Source organism: Engraulis encrasicolus, chromosome 8 (assembly GCF_034702125.1).
Source record: "Engraulis encrasicolus isolate BLACKSEA-1 chromosome 8, IST_EnEncr_1.0, whole genome shotgun sequence".
NCBI classification, from domain to species: Eukaryota; Metazoa; Chordata; class Actinopteri; order Clupeiformes; family Engraulidae; genus Engraulis; species Engraulis encrasicolus.
Genome location: NC_085864.1, coordinates 37,311,452 through 37,332,144, shown reverse-complemented (window position 1 = coordinate 37,332,144; position 20,693 = coordinate 37,311,452). Strand labels below are relative to the sequence as shown.

The 20,693-nt window shown below is 44.8% G+C and overlaps 1 long non-coding RNA gene across 1 annotated transcript; it reads right to left on the bottom strand.

Annotated features, from left to right (window-relative positions):
* Nucleotides 1-12,366: 12,366 nt before the first annotated feature.
* LOC134454572 (uncharacterized) lies at nucleotides 12,367-12,690 on the bottom strand. The gene is made up of 2 exons (XR_010035864.1): nucleotides 12,631-12,690; nucleotides 12,367-12,398 (listed from the first exon to the last, which is right to left on the bottom strand). It is a non-coding gene; the product is annotated as an uncharacterized LOC134454572 (long non-coding RNA).
* Nucleotides 12,691-20,693: the final 8,003 nt, after the last annotated feature.

Below are 20,693 nucleotides of genomic sequence, written 5' to 3'. Positions count from 1 at the left end.
ATTCGCACGCTTGCTGGCCCCGTGTCTCGTTCAGGTTAGCTGGCAAGGCACGCTGGCAAAGACACTTTTCGCCGGGGTAACTGCACTCTACGGGGGCGCCAACCGAGGAGTGACTGCAGACTCAAAAGTTTGAGATCAAACCAGACCTGAATGCGGGCCTGCCGTGCTAGCTTCTTGTCGACAGGCATACGACCAAGAACATAACTAATAATGGGAGTTAAAACAATTAACACTAAGCAATAGCCTAGTTTTGGCCCACAAAGTAAGTTTTATAAAATTATTGATTTGCACATGTTTAACAAATCATAAAAGGGGCTATATTATGAGGTGAAATTATGATTACAAATGTTCTATTAGCTGTAATAATGAAATATTTTTTTTTTATATCACGAGTATTAATACGATAGAGGAGAAAGGTCACGATAGCACACGGTTACTCTCGTTCCTCTGACGACTACTGTATTCGTGGGCATATCACGCCACGCCCTACCTCTGAGGCTGCCCTGGTGTGATTGTGTGATACTTCTGAAGGTATCATTGTACATATAACTCCACCTGAAACAACAAGCCTCAGTAAGGCCTGCCTGTGTGATTGTGGGATACCTTGTAAGCGTTTGTTTTACATGTACCATCTATCCACGTGTATACCACAGCATCTGAGGCTACGTTGAATGTGAATGTGGATGTACCCTTGAAGTATCACTTGTAACAATCTCATCGGATTGTCGGCTGTTATGCCCTGGGTTGAAGGTTCTCTCAGTAATCACACGTGACATCTATCCAGCTGTAACACAGATTCCTCTGAGAGGAGGGGCCGGAGAGCGCCCAAAAGGCTGCGCTGTGTGATTGTGGATACTTTGAAGGTAATCACTGTACATCTATCCACTGTTAACACAGCATCCTGAGGCGTGCCCTGTGTGATGGTTGGATACCTTGAAAGGGTATCACTCTACAGCAATCCACTTTAACACAGCCTCTGAAGGCTAGCCTGTGTGATTTGTGGATACCTTGAGAAGGTATCACATGTCGTACGCATCTATCGATAGTGGATACCGTTGAAGGAATCACCTGTACATCTATCCACGTGTAAGCACAGCCCTTTAGGCCTGAGCTGAATGTGTGACTCTGTGGATTGACCTTGAAGTAAGAACACAGTGACAAATCTAGTCCAAAAACTGTAAAACAAGCCTCTGGGCACTGCCTGTTGTGATTAGTGGATACCCTTGAAGTGTATAATTGTTACATCTATCGCAGCTGTTAACACAGCCATTTTAGGCTGCCTGTGTGATTGTGGATACCCACGAACGGTCATCACTGTAACATCAATCGCACTGTAAACACAAGCCTGCTGAGCGCTTATCCTGTGTGATGTACGAATGGAGTATACCTTGAATGTATCCCTTTACATGTACATTATCCACTGTTTAAAACAACCTCTGAGGACTGCCTGTGTGATTCTGGGGACTTACGCTGGAAGGCATCACTGTTAACATCTATCGATTGTGGGAAACCGTGGACACCTGAAGTATCACTGTACATCTATCCACTGTGAAGAACAACATCTGAACCTTGCATGTGTCGATTGCGTGGATACCTTGAATGTATCCACTGTACATTCGTATCCACTGTAAAACAGCCTTCTGAGGGCTCGCACTGCTGTGATTCTGGATACCTTGGAAGGCACACCTGCGTAACATCTTATCGATTGTGGACACCTTAGAAGGTATCACTGATACATCTTATCCCACTGTGTGAAACAACATCTGAGGCTGCCTCTGTGATTGTGTGAGATATCCTTGAAAGCGTATCACTTGTACACCTAATCTACTCGTAAAACGGCCTTCTGAGACTGCCTGTGGTGATTGGGGGATAACCTTGAAGGTATCACTGTAAATCTGACCGATTTTGGATACCTTGAAGGCATCACTGTAACATCTATCCACTGTAACACCAAGCCTCTGAGGCTGCGCTGGGTGATTGTGGATTACCTTCGTACACGGTATGACTGTACAATCTACTGAATTGTTGATACCTGATAATGTATCATCTGTACATCTATACCACAGTTAACACAGCCTTTAGGCTTGCCTGTTTGTGCTTGTGGATACCTTGAAGGTACACACTCGTACAATACATCAAATCCACTGTAAACACACCAGCGCCTCTGAGGCTGGCCTAGTGTGAACTTAGAGGATACCCTTGAAGGTAATCACTGCGTTACATCTATCCACTGTACCAGACAGCCCTCTGAGGCTGCCTGTGTGATTGTTTGACTACCTTGAACGGTATCAGCTGTAACATTCTATCCACTATTAACACATCGGCTCTGAGGCTGCCTGGTGGTGATTGTGGATACCTTGAATTATCACTGTACATCTATGCGATAGATGATCCTTGCGAACGGTATCACTGTACATCTACTCCACTGTAACACAGCCTTTAGAGGCTGCCTGTGTGATCTGTTGTGTAGACCTTTGCGAAGGTATCACATGGACACATCAATCCACTCATAACACAGCCTATGATCGCTGCCTGTGTGATTGAGTGCGTACCTTTGAAGCGGTATGAATCTGATAAACTCTATTGATTTTGGCTACCTTGGAAAGGTATCCACTGCTACATCTATGTCACTGTAACCAGCAGCCTCTTAGGCCACAGCCTTTTTGAGATTGGGTGGATACCTTGAAGGTACCAGCTGCACAGTCTACCACTTTAACACGACCGCCTTTTAGGCTGCACCTGTGTGATTGTTGGATACCTTGAAGGTATTCACTGTCCAATGCTATCGATTGCGTGGAATACCGTAGAAGGGTAACTCACCATAGGTTACCATCAACGTCCCTGTAACACACTTCTCTGAGGCTGCCATGTGTGGATTGTGGGGAGTACCTTGAAGGAATCACTGTACACCTATCCACTGTAACACAGCCTCGTGAGGCTGCCTGTTTGGATTGATCTGTGATACCTGAAGGTATCACTGTACGATCTAGTCGATAGTTGGAATACCTTGAAGGTAGAACTGGAACTGTACAGCAGGTAATCACAGCCTCTGAGGCTGCCTGTGTGATTGTGGACACCTTGAATGTATCACTGTAACATCTATCCACTGTGACACACACAACTCGGTGGTTGCCTATGTGATAGTGGATACCTTGAAGGTATCACTGTACATCTATCGATTTTGGATACCGGAAGGTATCACTTGTACATCTATGCACAGTAACACAGCCTCTGAGGCTGCCTGTTTGATTTTGGATACCTTGAAAGTATCACTGTACAACTATCCACTGTAACACAAGCCTTGTAGGCTTCCTGTGTGATTGTTGATACCTTGAAGGTATCACTGAAAAGCAATCCCACTCATATGACAAACGCCTCTGAGGCTGGCCTGTGTGATTGTTGGATACCTTTAAGTACTCACTGTACATCTATCGAATTGTGGTTGCCGTTGAAAGTTATCTCCATGTACGATCTATCCACTGAAACAACAGTCTCTGAAGGCTGCCTGTTTGATTGTGGATACCCTTGAAGGTATCCACTGTACACTCTATCCACTTTAACATAAGCCTCTGAGGCTGCCTGTGTGATTGTGGTATACCTTGGTACAGGTATCACTTGTACAGCTAACGATTGTGTGTTGCCTTGAAGGTATCACTGTACATCGATGCCACTTGTAACACATGCTCTGAGGCTGCCTGTGAGATTGTGGATACCTGTGAATGTATCACTGTACATCTATCGAAGTGGATAACCTTGAAGGTAATCATTGGTAAATCTATCCACTGTAACACAGCCAATTAGGCTGGTCCTGTGGTGGATTTGTGGATTACCTGGATGGTATCACTGTACATCAAATCCACTGTAACACATCCTATGAGGCGTGCCAGTGTGATTTGTTGATACCTTGAAGGTATCCACTGTACATCTATCCACTTTAACACAGCCTCCTGAGGCTGCCTTGTGATGTTGTGGATACCTTGAAGGTATCACTCAACAGTCCGAATCCAGGCTGTAACCCCCATCAGACCTCTGATGCTGGCCTGTTGAGATTGTGGATACATTGAAGAGTTTCACTGTACTCATCTACGAAAGTGGAATACCTGTGAAGGTATCCAGTGTAAAACATCTATCCACTGTAACACAGCAGTTTAGGCTGAATGTGTGAATGTGGAATACCTTGAAGGTATCAACAGTACATCTATCGCACTGTAACACAGCCTCTGAGGCTGCGCTGTGTGATGTGGTGGCTACCCTTGAATGTATAATTGTACATCTAGTCCACAGTAAACACAGCCTTTAGGCGTGCCTGTGTGATTATTGTGGATACATATGAATGTATGCAACTGTACAATCAATCCATGTGTAACACAGCCTCTGAGGCTTGCCTGTTTGATATGGTGGATACTTGGAAGTGTATCACGTGTACATCTATCCACTGTAAAACAGCCTCTAGGCGTGCCTGTGTTGATTCTGGATAGCCTTGAAGGGCATCACTGTACAAGTCTATCGATATGTGGACACCTTGAAGGTATCACTGATACAATCTAATCCCACTGTAAAACAACATCTGAGGCTGCCGTGATGGTGATTGTGGATACCTTGAAGGTAAAATCACAGTACATCTATTGATGTGGGGGGGGGGATACCTTAATTAATCGACTTGTGTACATCCTATCCACTGTAACAACACAAACGCATTTAGGCGCCTGTTTGATTGTAGTATACCTTGAAGGTATCACTGTACATCAATCCACTGTAACACAGGCCTCTGAGGCCTCCATGTGTGATTGTGGATACCTTGAAGGATCACTTTACATCTAGTCCACTGTAATCCACAGCCTCTGAGCGCCTGCCTGTGTGATTGTTGTTACCCTTGAAGGTATCACTGGGGGTATAGGGGCCATCTACCACTGTAACCCACAAGCTCGCGGAGGCTGCCTGTGTGATTGTGATACCTTGAAGGTAAAAAAACAAAAAAAAAATTCACTCTAACAGCAATCCACTGTACACAGCCTCTGAGGCTGCCTGTGTGAGTTGTGGATACATTGAAGGTATCACTTACAACTCTATCGATAGAGGATACCATTGAAGGTATCATTCCTGTTCTATCTGATCCACTGTGACACAGCCTTTAGAGGCTGAATGTGGTGATGTGATGGATACGCGTTGAAGGTAAGTCACAGTACATCTATCGCACGTAAAACACAGCCTCTAAGCCTGCCTGTGTGATTGGTGGCATAACCTTGAAGGTATTATGTATCCATCACTCCACTGTTACACAGCCTTTAGGCTGCCTGTTGTGATTGTGGATACCTTGGAAGGTATCACCTGTTACATCATTCCACTGTAATCACAGCCGGAGCACAGCCTCTGAGGCTGCCTGTGTGATGTGTGGATACCTTGAAAGTATCACTGTACATCTATCACTGTAAAAACACGCTCGGAGGTCTGCCTGTGTGAGTCTTGTACCTTGAAAAGGCATCACTGGATACAGCATACTGCATTGTGTGACACCTGTAGAAAGGTATCCCTGTAACCTCTATCCACGTAAAACAGCCTACTGAGGCTGCCTGTGTGATTCTTGAACCGTTGAATGCATACTGTACATCTATCGAATGTGACACCTTGAAGGTGATCACTGTAACATCTATCCACTAGTAAAACAACATCTGAGGCTCGCCTGTGTGATTGTGAAACCTTTGAAAGGTAACACTTACATCAATCGATTTTGGAATACCTTGAAGGTATCAACCTGGGGGGTACACCTATCTACTGTAAACACAGCCTCTGAGGCTGCCTGTGGTGATGGTGGATACCTTGAAGGTATCAGCTGTACATCAATCGATTGTGGATACCTTGAAAGGTATCACTGTACATCCCTAAGCACTGTAAACACCAGCCTCTGAGGCTTTGCCTGGTGTGATTGTGGATACCTTGAAGGTACAACTGTACATCTATCGATTGTGGGGTTACCGTATAGGATCACGTACATCTAGCCACTGTAAACACACCGTTAGGCTGCCTGTGTGATTGTGGATACCTGTAAGGGATCACTGTACCATCTATCGGATTGGTGGATACCTTGAAGTATCATCTGTAACATCATATCCACTGTAACACAGTCCGTCTGAGGCTGCCTGTGTGATTGTGGATACCTTGAAGGTTTCAACTGTACATCTATCCCTTTAATTACAGTCCTTGAGGCGGCGCTGTGTGTTGGGATACCGTGAAGGTAATCACTTGTACATCTATCCCGTTAACACAGCCCTCTGAGGCCTGCCTGTGTGATTGTGCTGGATACCTTGAAGGTATGACTGGTACATCTATCGATTGTGGATACCTAATGTATCACCTGTACATCTATCCACTGTAACACAGCCTTTAGGCTGCCTGTAGTGTTTGTGGAGACCTTGAAGGTATGCACTGGTACTCATACTGTACACGAGCCTCTGAGGCTGCCTGTGTGAATGTGGATACCTTGAAGGTATCATCTTTACATCTATGCCACTGTACGCACAGCCTCTCGAGGCGGCCTGTGGGATTGTTGTTACCTTGAAGGTATCACTGTACATCTATCCACGGTCAGCACATGGTCTGAGGGCTGTGCCTGTGGTGCTTGTGGATATCTTTGAAGGTATCACTGTACATCATATCGATAGTGGATACGTTGAAGGTATCAGTGTACATCCTATCCCACAGTAAACACAGCCATAAGCGGCCCGTGTGATTGGTGGATACCTTGATGGGTTATCACGGTACATCTATCCACGTAACACGCCGATGAAGGCCGCCTGTGTGTTGTGGAGGTACGGCTTGAGGACAGGGGCTGTTACAGTACATCTATCCATTTGTCAACACAGCCTCTGAGGCGCCTGTGTGACATTGTGTGGAGGCCTTGAAGTTATCACTGTACGTCTACAATGCAGTCGCACTGTAACACAGCCCTCTGAGGCTGCCTGTGGTCAGGAGTGGCCAGTGTGATTTGTGGAATACATTGAAACACGGTAGCACTGGACATCTATCGATTGTGGATACCTTGAAGGTAATCACTGTAACATCTATCCACTGTAACAACAGCCTCTGAGGCTGCCTGTTGATTTGTGGATACCTTAAGTAATCACTGTACATGTGTCGATTGTGTGATACTCTTGAAGGAGTATCCACAGTACACTCTATCCAACTCAACACACCTCTGAGAGCTGCCGTGGTGATGATTGTTGGATACCGTGAAGGTAGCACTTGTAGGATATATCGATTGTAGTTACCTGAAGGTATCACAGCTACATCCCTCTGTAACACAGCCTTTAGGCTGCCTGTGTGATTGTGGAAACCTTTAGGGGTATCAACTGTACATCTATCTAGACACACCTCTGAGGCTGCCTGGTGTATTGTGGATACCTTGAACGTATCACTCTACATCTATCCACTCTAACACATCCTCTGAGCTGCCTTAGTGATGTCTGGTGGAACACGTTAGCGTCACTGTAACATACTAAGTCAGTGTGAATTGGTGGATACCTTGAAGGTATCACTGTACAGCGTAGTCCCTGTAACACAGCCTCTGAGGCTGCCTGGTGATTGTGGGGATCACCTATTGCCATGTATCACGGTTACATATATTACATGTGGAACCCGTTAATTAATCACTGTAACATCTGATCCACTGTACAAGCACAGCAAAGCTTTACCTCTCCTTGTGTTGAGATTGTGGATACCTTGAAGGTATCACTGTACATCAATCCACTGTAACACAGCGTCTCTCTGAGGCTGCCTGTGTGATTGTGGATCACCTTGAGGAATCACTTGTTACATCTCGTCCACGTGTACCACAGCCCCGCTGAGCTGCCTGTGTGATTGTGGATCCGTTGAAGGAATCACTGTACATCGATCCACTGTAAGCAACATGCCCTCTGAGGCGCGGCCTGTGTAGATTGTGGGATACCTGGAAGTATCACCGATACACTACAAACTACATCAAATCCATCAGGACACACCGCGTGAGACAGCTGCCAGTGTGTGGATGGATGTGGATCATGGAAGGTATCACTGTACATCTATCGTGATAGTGGATACCTTTAAGGTATCACTGTACATCTATCCACGTAACACAGCCTTTAGCTGATGGTGTATTGTGGATACCTTTGAAGGTATCACAGTACATTATCCACTGTAACACAGCCTCTGAGGCTGCCTGTGTGATTGTGGATACCTTGAAGGTATAATTGTACATCTATCCACTGTAACACAGCCCTAGGGCTGCCTGTGGTGATGCTGGATACCTTGAAGGTATCACTGTACATCAATCCACTGTAACACAGCCTCTGAGTGTGATTGTGGATACCTTGAATGTATCACTGTACATCTATCCACTGTAACACAGCTTCTGAGGCTGCCTGTGTGATTCTGGATACCTTGAAGGCATCACTGTACATCTATCGATTGTGGACACCTTGAAGGTATCACTGTACATCTATCCACTGTAAAACAACATCTGAGGCTGCCTGTGTGATTGTGGATACCTTGAAGGTATCACTGTACACCTATCTACTGTAAAACAGCCTCTGAGACTGCCTGTGTGATTGGGGATACCTTGAAGGTATCACTGTACATCTATCGATTTTGGATACCTTGAAGGTATCACTGTACATCTATCCACTTTAACACAGCCTCTGAGGCTGCCTGTGTGATTGTGGATACCTTGAAGGTATCACTCTACATCAATCCACTGTAACACAGCCTCTGAGGCTGCCTGTGTGATTGTGGATACCTTGAAGGTATCACTGTACATCTATCGATTGTGGTTACCTTGAAGGTATCACTGTACATCTATCCACTGTAACACAGCCTTTAGGCTGCCTGTGTGATTGTGGATACCTTGAAGGTATCACTGTACATCTATCGATTGTGGTTACCTTGAAGGTATCACTGCACATCTATCCACTGTAACACAGCCTCTGAGGTTGCCTGTGTGATTGAGGATTCCTTGAAGGTTTCACTGTACATCTATCCACTTTACAGTCTCTGAGGCTGCCTGTGTGATTGTGGATACATTGAAGGTATCACTGTACATCTATCCACTTTAACACAGCCTCTGAGGCTGCCTGTGTGATTGTGGATACCTTGAAGGTATGACTGTACATCTATCGATTGTGGATACCTTAATGTATCACTGTACATCTATCCACTGTAACACAGCCTTTAGGCTGCCTGTGTGATTGTGGATACCTTGAAGGTATCACTGTACATCTATCGATTGTGGATACCTTGAAGGTATCACTGTACATCTATCCACTGTAACACAGCCTCTGAGGTTGCCTATGTGATTGTGGATACCTTGAAGATTTCACTGTACATCTATCCACTTTAATACAGTCTCTGAGGCTGCCTGTGTGATTGTGGATACCTTGAAGGTATCACTGTACATCTATCCACTTTAACACAGCCTCTGAGGCTGCCTGTGTGATTGTGGATACCTTGAAGGTATCACTGTACATCTATCGATTGTGGATACCTTAATGTATCACTGTACATCTATCCACTGTAACACAGCCTTTAGGCTGCCTGTTTGATTGTGGATACCTTGAAGGTATCACTGTACATCAATCCACTGTGGCTACTGTACATCAATCCACTGTAACACAGCCTCTGAGGCTGCCTGTGTGATTGTGGATACCTTGAAGGTATCACTGTACATCTATCCACTGTACCACAGCCTCTGAGGCTGCCTGTGTGATTGTGGATACCTTGAAGGTATCACTGTACATCTATCCACTGTAACACATCCTCTGAGGCTGCCTGTGTGATTGTGGATACCTTGAAGGTATCACTGTACATCTATCGATAGTGGATACCTTGAAGGTATCACTGTACATCTATCCACTGTAACACAGCCTTTAGGCTGAATGTGTGATTGTGGATACCTTGAAGGTATCACAGTACATCTATCCACTGTAACACAGCCCTAACTGTGTACATCTGTCCACTGTAACACAGCCTCTGAGGCTGCCTGTGTGATTGAACCTTGAAGGTATCACTGCTACATCTATCCACTTCCTTGAAGGTCGGCACTGTACATCTATCCACTGTAACACAGCCTTTAGGCTGAATGTGTGATTGTGGATACCTTGAAGGTATCACAGTACATCTATCCACTGTAACACAGCCTCTGAGGCTGCCTGTGTGATTGTGGATACCTTGAAGGTATAATTGTACATCTATCCACTGTAACACAGCCTTTAGGCTGCCTGTGTGATTGTGGATACCTTGAAGGTATCACTGTACATCAATCCACTGTAACACAGCCTCTGAGGCTGCCTGTGTGATTGTGGATACCTTGAATGTATCACTGTACATCTATCCACTGTAAAACAGCCTCTGAGGCTGCCTGTGTGATTCTGGATACCTTGAAGGCATCACTGTACATCTATCGATTGTGGACACCTTGAAGGTATCACTGTACATCTATCCACTGTAAAACAACATCTGAGGCTGCCTGTGTGATTGTGGATACCTTGAAGGTATCACTGTACACCTATCTACTGTAAAACAGCCTCTGAGACTGCCTGTGTGATTGGGGATACCTTGAAGGTATCACTGTACATCTATCGATTTTGGATACCTTGAAGGTATCACTGTACATCTATGCACTGTAACACAGCCTCTGAGGCTGCCTGTGTGATTGTGGATACCTTGAAGGTATCACTGTACATCTATCGATAGGTGATGCTCTCTGAAGGTATCCTGATACATCTTCACGGTAACAAGCAGCGCATGTGGCTGAATTGGGAGTGGTGGAGACCTGGGGTATCAAGGGAAACTTCTATTTGTGGAAACCAGCGCCGGGCTGCCTGTGTGCTTGTGGATACCTAGGGTAATTTTGTAACATACTATCCACGTAAACAGCTTTAGCTGCCTGTTGATGTGGATACCTTGGAAGTATGCACTGACATCAATACAGTAGTAGCTGCCTCTAAGCTGCGGGGCTGGGTGTGATTGTGATACCTTGAACTACTATGTGTCCTCTGGAGGGGCATCGGGCCTAGGAGCCGATGCAGGAGGAAAGTATAGATAACCATGCCTGTCTCAGACAACATCAACATCTAGGGAATCAGGGATATTAGGGTTTCTTTGACCCCTGTGAGTCCCCAAACATCAAGCACTAATGGAATGATAATTGGTCTACTAGAAGTATCAGTAATGCAGGGAAAAGGGTCACAAGACCTATACATACACTTGCACACACCCACTTGCACATACATACTTACTCATACATGTGTTCAGCCAATGTCACCTACACGGAATTTCACTAATGTAAACTTTAAGCTAGGGGTACATACACCCAAGGCAGCACGAGGACCGGTCCATGTATGGTGCCGGCCCGCATAGTCTTTGAAGAGTGTGTATTGTGCAATTGTTCAAATGACACCTTGACTTTGTAAGCCACGTACCAGGAGTGAAGGCCCAACCCGAGACAAGACACTACCACATATGGTTGCATATTTTTATTGCTAAAGATAGGACAGAAATCCTCCATTGTAAACTTTCGCAATGACCCTAAGACGTCATAGAACGGGGGGTTCTACAAGGTATATATTCTGGCACTGTGCCAGCTGAAGCTCAGATCACTTTGCGAACGATACCTCACGCATCTGAAGCAAGCTGTTCTCGGGTTGGCCAATCCTTCGCTCTTGGTACGCTGGTGGCTGTTGGCAAAAAATTTGAAGACAATAAACTCAACAACAACGACTGCTGAAACACTGTGTGGGCTGAAATTCTTCCAAAACGTGACGACGGGACCAGGCCTTGTGCCACCTAGCACAGGGGGCCTGAGGGGCTCAAATTTCGGCAAAAATCTTCATCAGTATCACTGTACATCTATCCACTGTAACACAGCCTCTGAGGCTGCCTGTGTGATTGTGGATACCTTGAAGGTATCACTGTACATCTATCGATTGTGGTTACCTTGAAGGTATCACTGTACATCTATCCACTGTAACACAGTCTCTGAGGCTGCCTGTGTGATTGTGGATACCTTGAAGGTATCACTGTACATTTATCGATTGTGGTTACCTTGAAGGTATCACTGTACATCTATCCACTGTAACACAGCCTTTAGGCTGCCTGTGTGATTGTGGATACCTTGAAGGTATCACTGTACATCTATCGATTGTGGATACCTTGAAGGTATCACTGTACATCTATCCACTGTAACACAGCCTCTGAGGTTGCCTGTGTGATTGTGGATACCTTGAAGGTTTCACTGTACATCTATCCACTTTAATACAGTCTCTGGCCTCACAGTTGTCCTAGTAACTGCTATCCAGACAGCTAAACAATCCCATTAGAAAACACTTGAGACACCGAGGGTGAAGTTTGGTCGTTTATGGATGATTGTGAAACTGAAAAACATACAAATTCATTCGTATAAATCTCTTGTGTTGATATGGATATTCGAATCAAATAACATAAAAGTTACATAAAAACGGCATTGTCTATATGAATTTCACTGCCGTAATATTGGAGCTAAGCTAACATAAATTCATTGAGAGTAAAATGACAAATTAAGAAGCTGGTGTACTAGTTAAGTCGGAACAGATATAACATCAAATAAAAATATTATTCACAACTTACAGAGATTGCCTTTAGCTGCGTTCAAGGAACGAGAAGTTAAACTGGTGGGTTTCATGTAGCGCTTGAGATAACTGTCAAAGAACCAAGGGCATTCTAAGGTCTCGCAGCTGGAGTACAAATGTAAACATATGTCAAAATAAGGGTTTTCCTGTTAAATGCTGGCGTAGCCAGAACAAATACAGTCTCTGAGGCTGCCTTTGTGATTGTGGATACCTTGAAGGTATCACTGTACATCTATCCACTTTAACACAGCCTCTGAGGCTGCCTGTGTGATTGTGGATACCTTGAAGGTATCACTGTACATCTATCCACTGTAACACAGTCTCTGAGGCTGCCTGTGTGATTGTGGATACCTTGAAGGTATCACTGTACATCTATCCACTTTAACACAGCCTCTGAGGCTGCCTGTGTGATTGTGGATACCTTGAAGGTATCACTGTACATCTATCGATTGTGGATACCTTGAATGTATCACTGTACATCTATCCACTGTAACACAGCCTTTAGGCTGCCTGTGTGATTGTGGATACCTTGAAGGTATCACTGTACATCAATCCACTGTAACACAGCCTCTGAGGCTGCCTGTGTGATTGTGGATACCTTGAAGGTATCACTGTACATCTATCCACTGTACCACAGCCTCTGAGGCTGCCTGTGTGATTGTTCATACCTTGAAGGTATCACTGTACATCTATCCACTGTAACACATGCTCTGAGGCTGCCTGTGTGATTGTGGATACCTTGAAGGTATCACTGTACATCTATCGATAGTGGATACCTTGAAGGTATCACTGTACATCTATCCACTGTAACACAGCCTTTAGGCTGCCTGTGTGATTGTGGATACCTTGAAGGTATCACTGTACATCAATCCACTGTAACACAGCCTATGAGGCTGCCTGTGTGATTGTGGATACCTTGAAGGTATCACTGTACATCTATCGATTGTGGATACCTTGAAGGTATCACTGTACATCTATCCACTGTAACACAGCCTCTGAGGCTGCCTGTGTGATTGTGGATACCTTGAAGGTATCACTGTACATCTATCCACTGTAACACAGCCTCTGAGGCTGCCTGTGTGATTGTGGATACCTTGAAGGTATCACTGTACATCTATCCACTGTAACACAGCCTCTGAGGCTGCCTGTGTGATTGTGGATACCTTGAAGGTATCACTGTACATCTATCGATTGTGGATACCTTGAAGGTAGAACTGTACAGCTATCCACTGTAACACAGCCTCTGAGGCTGCCTGTGTGATTGTGGACACCTTGAAGGTATCACTGTACATCTATCCACTTTAATACAGTCTCTGAGGCTGCCTGTGTGATTGTGGATACCTTGAAGGTATCACTGTACATCTATCCACTTTAACACAGCCTCTGAGGCTGCCTGTGTGATTGTGGATACCTTGAAGGTATCACTGTACATCTATCCACTGTAACACAGCCTTTAGGCTGCCTGTGTGATTGTGGATACCTTGAAGGTATCACTGTACATCTATCGATTGTGGATACCTTGAAGGTATCACTGTACATCTATCCACTGTAACACAGCCTCTGAGGTTGCCTGTGTGATTGAGGATACCTTGAAGGTTTCACTGTACATCTATCCACTTTAATACAGTCTCTGAGGCTGCCTGTGTGATTGTGGATACCTTGAAGGTATCACTGTACATCTATCCACTTTAACACAGCCTCTGAGGCTGCCTGTGTGATTGTGGATACCTTGAAGGTATGACTGTACATCTATCGATTGTGGATACCTTAATGTATCACTGTACATCTATCCACTGTAACACAGCCTTTAGGCTGCCTGTTTGATTGTGGATACCTTGAAGGTATCACTGTACATCAATCCACTGTAACACAGCCTCTGAGGCTGCCTGTGTGATTGTGGATACCTTGAAGGTATCACTGTACATCTATCCACTGTACCACAGCCTCTGAGGCTGCCTGTGTGATTGTTCATACCTTGAAGGTATCACTGTACATCTATCCACTGTAACACATCCTCTGAGGCTGCCTGTGTGATTGTGGATACCTTGAAGGTATCACTGTACATCTATCGATAGTGGATACCTTGAAGGTATCACTGTACATCTATCCACTGTAACACAGCCTTTAGGCTGCCTGTGTGATTGTGGATACCTTGAAGGTATCACTGTACATCAATCCACTGTAACACAGCCTATGAGGCTGCCTGTGTGATTGTGGATACCTTGAAGGTATCACTGTACATCTATCGATTGTGGATACCTTGAAGGTATCACTGTACATATATCCACTGTAACACAGCCTCTGAGGCTGCCTGTGTGATTGTGGATACCTTGAAGGTTTCACTGTACATCTATCCACTGTAACACAGCCTCTGAGGCTACCTGTGTGATTGTGGATACCTTGAAGGTATCACTGTACATCTATCGATTGTGGTTGCCTTGAAGGTATCACTGTACATCTATCCACTGTAACACAGTCTCTGAGGCTGCCTGTGTGATTGTGGATACCTTGAAGGTATCACTGTACATCTATCCACTGTAACACAGCCTCTGAGGCTGCCTGTGTGATTGTGGATACCTTGAAGGTATCACTGTACATCTATCGATTGTGGATACCTTGAAGGTAGAACTGTACAGCTATCCACTGTAACACAGCCTCTGAGGCTGCCTGTGTGATTGTGGACACCTTGAATGTATCACTGTACACCTCTCCACTGTAACACCACATCTGAGGCTGGCTGTGTGATTGTGGATACCTTGAAGGTATCACTGTACATCTATCGATTTTGGATACCTTGAAGGTATCACTGTACATCTATGCACTGTAACACAGCCTCTGAGGCTGCCTTTGTGATTGTGGATACCTTGAAGGTATCACTGTACATCTATCCACTGTAACACAGCCTTTAGGCTGCCTGTGTGATTGTGGATACCTTGAAGGTATCACTGTACATCAATCCACTGTAACACAGCCTCTGAGGCTGCCTGTGTGATTGTGGATATCTTTAAGGTATCACTGTACATCTATCGATTGTGGATACCTTGAAGGTATCACTGTACATCTATCCACTGTACCACAGCCTCTGAGGCTGCCTGTGTGATTGTGGATACCTTGAAGGTATCACTGTACATCAATCCACTGTAACACAGCCTCTGAGGCTGCCTGTGTGATTGTGGATACCTTGAATGTATCACTGTACATCTATCCACTGTAACACAGCCTCTGAGGCTGCCTGTGTGATTGTGGATACCTTGAAGGTATCACTGTACATCTATCCACTGTAAAACAGCCTCTGAGGCTGCCTGTGTGATTCTGGATACCTTGAAGGCATCACTGTACATCTATCGATTGTGGACACCTTGAAGGTATCACTGTACATCTATCCACTGTAAAACAACATCTGAGGCTGCCTGTGTGATTGTGGATACCTTGAAGGTATCACTGTACATCCATCCACTGTAACACAGCCTATGAGGCTGCCTGTGTGATTGTGGATACCTTGAAGGTATCACTGTACATCTATCGATTTTGGATACCTTGAAGGTATCACTGTACATCTATGCACTGTAACACAGCCTCTGAGGCTGCCTGTGTGATTGTGGATACCTTGAAGGTATCACTGTACATCTATCCACTGTAACACAGCCTTTAGGCTGCCTGTGTGATTGTGGATACCTTGAAGGTATCACTGTACATCAGTCCACTGTAAAACAGCCCCTGAGGCTGCCTGTGTGATTGTGGATATCTTGAAGGTATCGCTGTACATCTATCGATTGTGGATACCTTGAAGGTATCACTGTACATCTATCCACTGTAAAACAGCCTCTGAGGCTGCCTGTGTGATTCTGGATACCTTGAAGGCATCACTGTACATCTATCGATTGTGGACACCTTGAAGGTATCACTGTACATCTATCCACTGTAAAACAACATCTGAGGCTGCCTGTGTGATTGTGGATACCTTGAAGGTATCACTGTACATCTATCCACTGTAACACAGCCTTTAGGCTGCCTGTGTGATTGTGGATACCTTGAAGGTATCACTGTACATCAATCCACTGTAACACAGCCTCTGAGGCTGCCTGTGTGATTGTGGATATCTTTAAGGTATCACTGTACATCTATCGATTGTGGATACCTTGAAGGTATCACTGTACATCTATCCACTGTACCACAGCCTCTGAGGCTGCCTGTGTGATTGTGGATACCTTGAAGGTATCACTGTACATCAATCCACTGTAACACAGCCTCTGAGGCTGCCTGTGTGATTGTGGATACCTTGAATGTATCACTGTACATCTATCCACTGTAACACAGCCTCTGAGGCTGCCTGTGTGATTGTGGATACCTTGAAGGTATCACTGTACATCTATCCACTGTAAAACAGCCTCTGAGGCTGCCTGTGTGATTCTGGATACCTTGAAGGCATCACTGTACATCTATCGATTGTGGACACCTTGAAGGTATCACTGTACATCTATCCACTGTAAAACAACATCTGAGGCTGCCTGTGTGATTGTGGATACCTTGAAGGTATCACTGTACATCCATCCACTGTAACACAGCCTATGAGGCTGCCTGTGTGATTGTGGATACCTTGAAGGTATCACTGTACATCTATCGATTTTGGATACCTTGAAGGTATCACTGTACATCTATGCACTGTAACACAGCCTCTGAGGCTGCCTGTGTGATTGTGGATACCTTGAAGGTATCACTGTACATCTATCCACTGTAACACAGACTTTAGGCTGCCTGTGTGATTGTGGATACCTTGAAGGTATCACTGTACATCAGTCCACTGTAAAACATTCTCTGAGGCTGCCTGTGTGATTGTGGATACCTTGAAGGTATCACTGTACATCTATCGATTGTGGATACCTAGAAGGTATCACTGTACATCTATCCACTGTAAAACATTCTCTGAGGCTGCCTGTGTGATTGTGGATACCTTGAAGGCATCACATGTACATCTATCGATTATGGATACCTTGAAGGTATCACTGTTCATCTATCCACTGTAACACAACATCTGAGGCTGCCTGTGTGATTGTGGATACCTTGAAGGTATCACTGTACATCTATCCACTGTAACACAGCCTTTAGGCTGCCTGTGTGATTGTGGATACCTTGAAGGTATCACTGTACATCAATCCACTGTAACACAGCCTCTGAGGCTGCCTGTGTGATTGTGGATATCTTTAAGGTATCACTGTACATCTATCGATTGTGGATACCTTGAAGGTATCACTGTACATCTATCCACTGTACCACAGCCTCTGAGGCTGCCTGTGTGATTGTGGATACCTTGAAGGTATCACTGTACATCAATCCACTGTAACACAGCCTCTGAGGCTGCCTGTGTGATTGTGGATACCTTGAATGTATCACTGTACATCTATCCACTGTAACACAGCCTCTGAGGCTGCCTGTGTGATTGTGGATACCTTGAAGGTATCACTGTACATCTATCCACTGTAAAACAGCCTCTGAGGCTGCCTGTGTGATTGTGGATACCTTGAAGGTATCACTGTACATCTATCGATTGTGGACACCTTGAAGGTATCACTGTACATCTATCCACTGTAAAACAACATCTGAGGCTGCCTGTGTGATTGTGGATACCTTGAAGGTATCACTGTACATCCATCCACTGTAACACAGCCTATGAGGCTGCCTGTGTGATTGTGGATACCTTGAAGGTATCACTGTACATCTATCGATTTTGGATACCTTGAAGGTATCACTGTACATCTATGCACTGTAACACAGCCTCTGAGGCTGCCTGTGTGATTGTGGATACCTTGAAGGTATCACTGTACATCTATCCACTGTAACACAGCCTTTAGGCTGCCTGTGTGATTGTGGATACCTTGAAGGTATCACTGTACATCAGTCCACTGTAAAACAGCCCCTGAGGCTGCCTGTGTGATTGTGGATATCTTGAAGGTATCGCTGTACATCTATCGATTGTGGATACCTTGAAGGTATCACTGTACATCTATCCACTGTAAAACAGCCTCTGAGGCTGCCTGTGTGATTCTGGATACCTTGAAGGCATCACTGTACATCTATCGATTGTGGACACCTTGAAGGTATCACTGTACATCTATCCACTGTAACACAGCCTCTGAGGCTGCCTGTGTGATTGTGGACACCTTGAAGGTATCACTGTACATCTATCCACTGTAACACAACATCTGAGGTTGCCTGTGTGATTGTGGATACCTTGAAGGTATCACTGTACATCTATCGATTTTGGATACCTTGAAGGTATCACTGTACATCTATGCACTGTAACACAGCCTCTGAGGCTGCCTGTGTGATTGTGGATACCTTGAAGGTATCACTGTACATCTATCCACTGTAAAACAGACTTTAGGCTGCCTGTGTGTGTGTGTATACCTTGAAGGTATCACTGTACATCAGTCCACTGTAAAACAGCCTCTGAGGCTGCCTGTGTGATTGTGGATACCTTGAAGGTATCACTGTACATCTATCGATTGTGGATACCTTGAAGGTATCACTGTACATCTATCCACTGTAACACAGCCTCTGAGGCTGCCTGTGTGATTGTGGATACCTTGAAGGTATCACTGTACATCTATCCACTGTAACACAGCCTTTAGGCTGCCTGTGTGATTGTGGATACCTTGAAGGTATCACTGTACATCAATCCACTGTAACACAGTCTCTGAGGCTGCCTGTGTGATCGTGGATATCTTGAAGGTATCACTGTACATCTATCGATTGTGGATACCTTGAAGGTATCAATGTAAATCTATCCACTGTACCACAGCCTCTGAGGCTGCCTGTGTGATTGTGGATACCTTGAAGGTATCACTGTACATCTATCCACTGTAACACATCCTCTGAGGCTGCCTGTGTGATTGTGGATACCTTGAAGGTATCACTGTACATCTATCCACTGTAACACAGCCTCTGAGGCTGCCTGTGTGATTGTGGATACCTTAAAGGTATCACTGTACATCTATCGATTGTGGATACCTTGAATGTATCACTGTACTGTAACACAGCCTTTAGACTGCCTGTGTGATTGTGGATACCTTGAAGGCATAATGTACATCTATCCACTGTACCACAGCCTTTAGGCTGCCTGTGTGATTGTGGATACCTTGAAGGTATTCCTGTACATCTATCCACTGTAACACAGCCTCTGAGGCTGCCTGTGTGATTGTGGATACCTTGAATGTATCACTGTACATCTATCCACTGTAACACAGCCTCTGAGGCTGCCTGTGTGATTGTGGATACCTTGAAGGTATCACTGTACATCTATCGATAGTGGATACCTTGAAGGTGTCACTGTACATCTATCCACTGTAGCACAGCCTTTAGGCTGCCTGTGTTATTGTGGATACCTTGAAGGTATCACTGTACATCTATCGATTGTGGTTACCTTGAAGGTATCACTGTACATCTATCCACTGTAACACAGCCTCTGAGGCTGCCTGTGTGACTGTGAATACTTTGAAGGTATCACTGTACATTTATCGATAGTGGATACCTTGAAGGTATCACTGTACATCTATCCACTGTAACACAGCCTTTAGGCTGCCTGTGTGATTGTGGATACCTTGAAGGTATCACTGTACATCAATCCACTGTAACACAGCCTCTGAGGCTGCCTGTGTGATTGTGGATACCTTGAAGGTATCACTGTACATCTATCGATTGTGGATACCTTGAAGGTATCACTGTACATCTATCCACTGTAACACAGCCTCTGAGATTGCCTGTGTGATTGTGGATACCTTGAAGGTATCAATGTACATCTATCAATTGTGGATACCTTGAAGGTATCACTGTACATATATCCACTGTAACACAGTCTCTGAGGCTGCCTGTGTGATTGTGGATACCTTGAAGGTATCATTGTACATATATCCACTGTAACACAGCCTCTGAGGCTGCCTGTGTGATTGTGGATACCTTGAAGGTTTCACTGTACATCTATCGATTGTGGTTACCTTGAAGGTATCACTTTACATCTCTCCACTGTAACACAGCGTCTGAGGCTGACTGTGTGATTGTGGATAC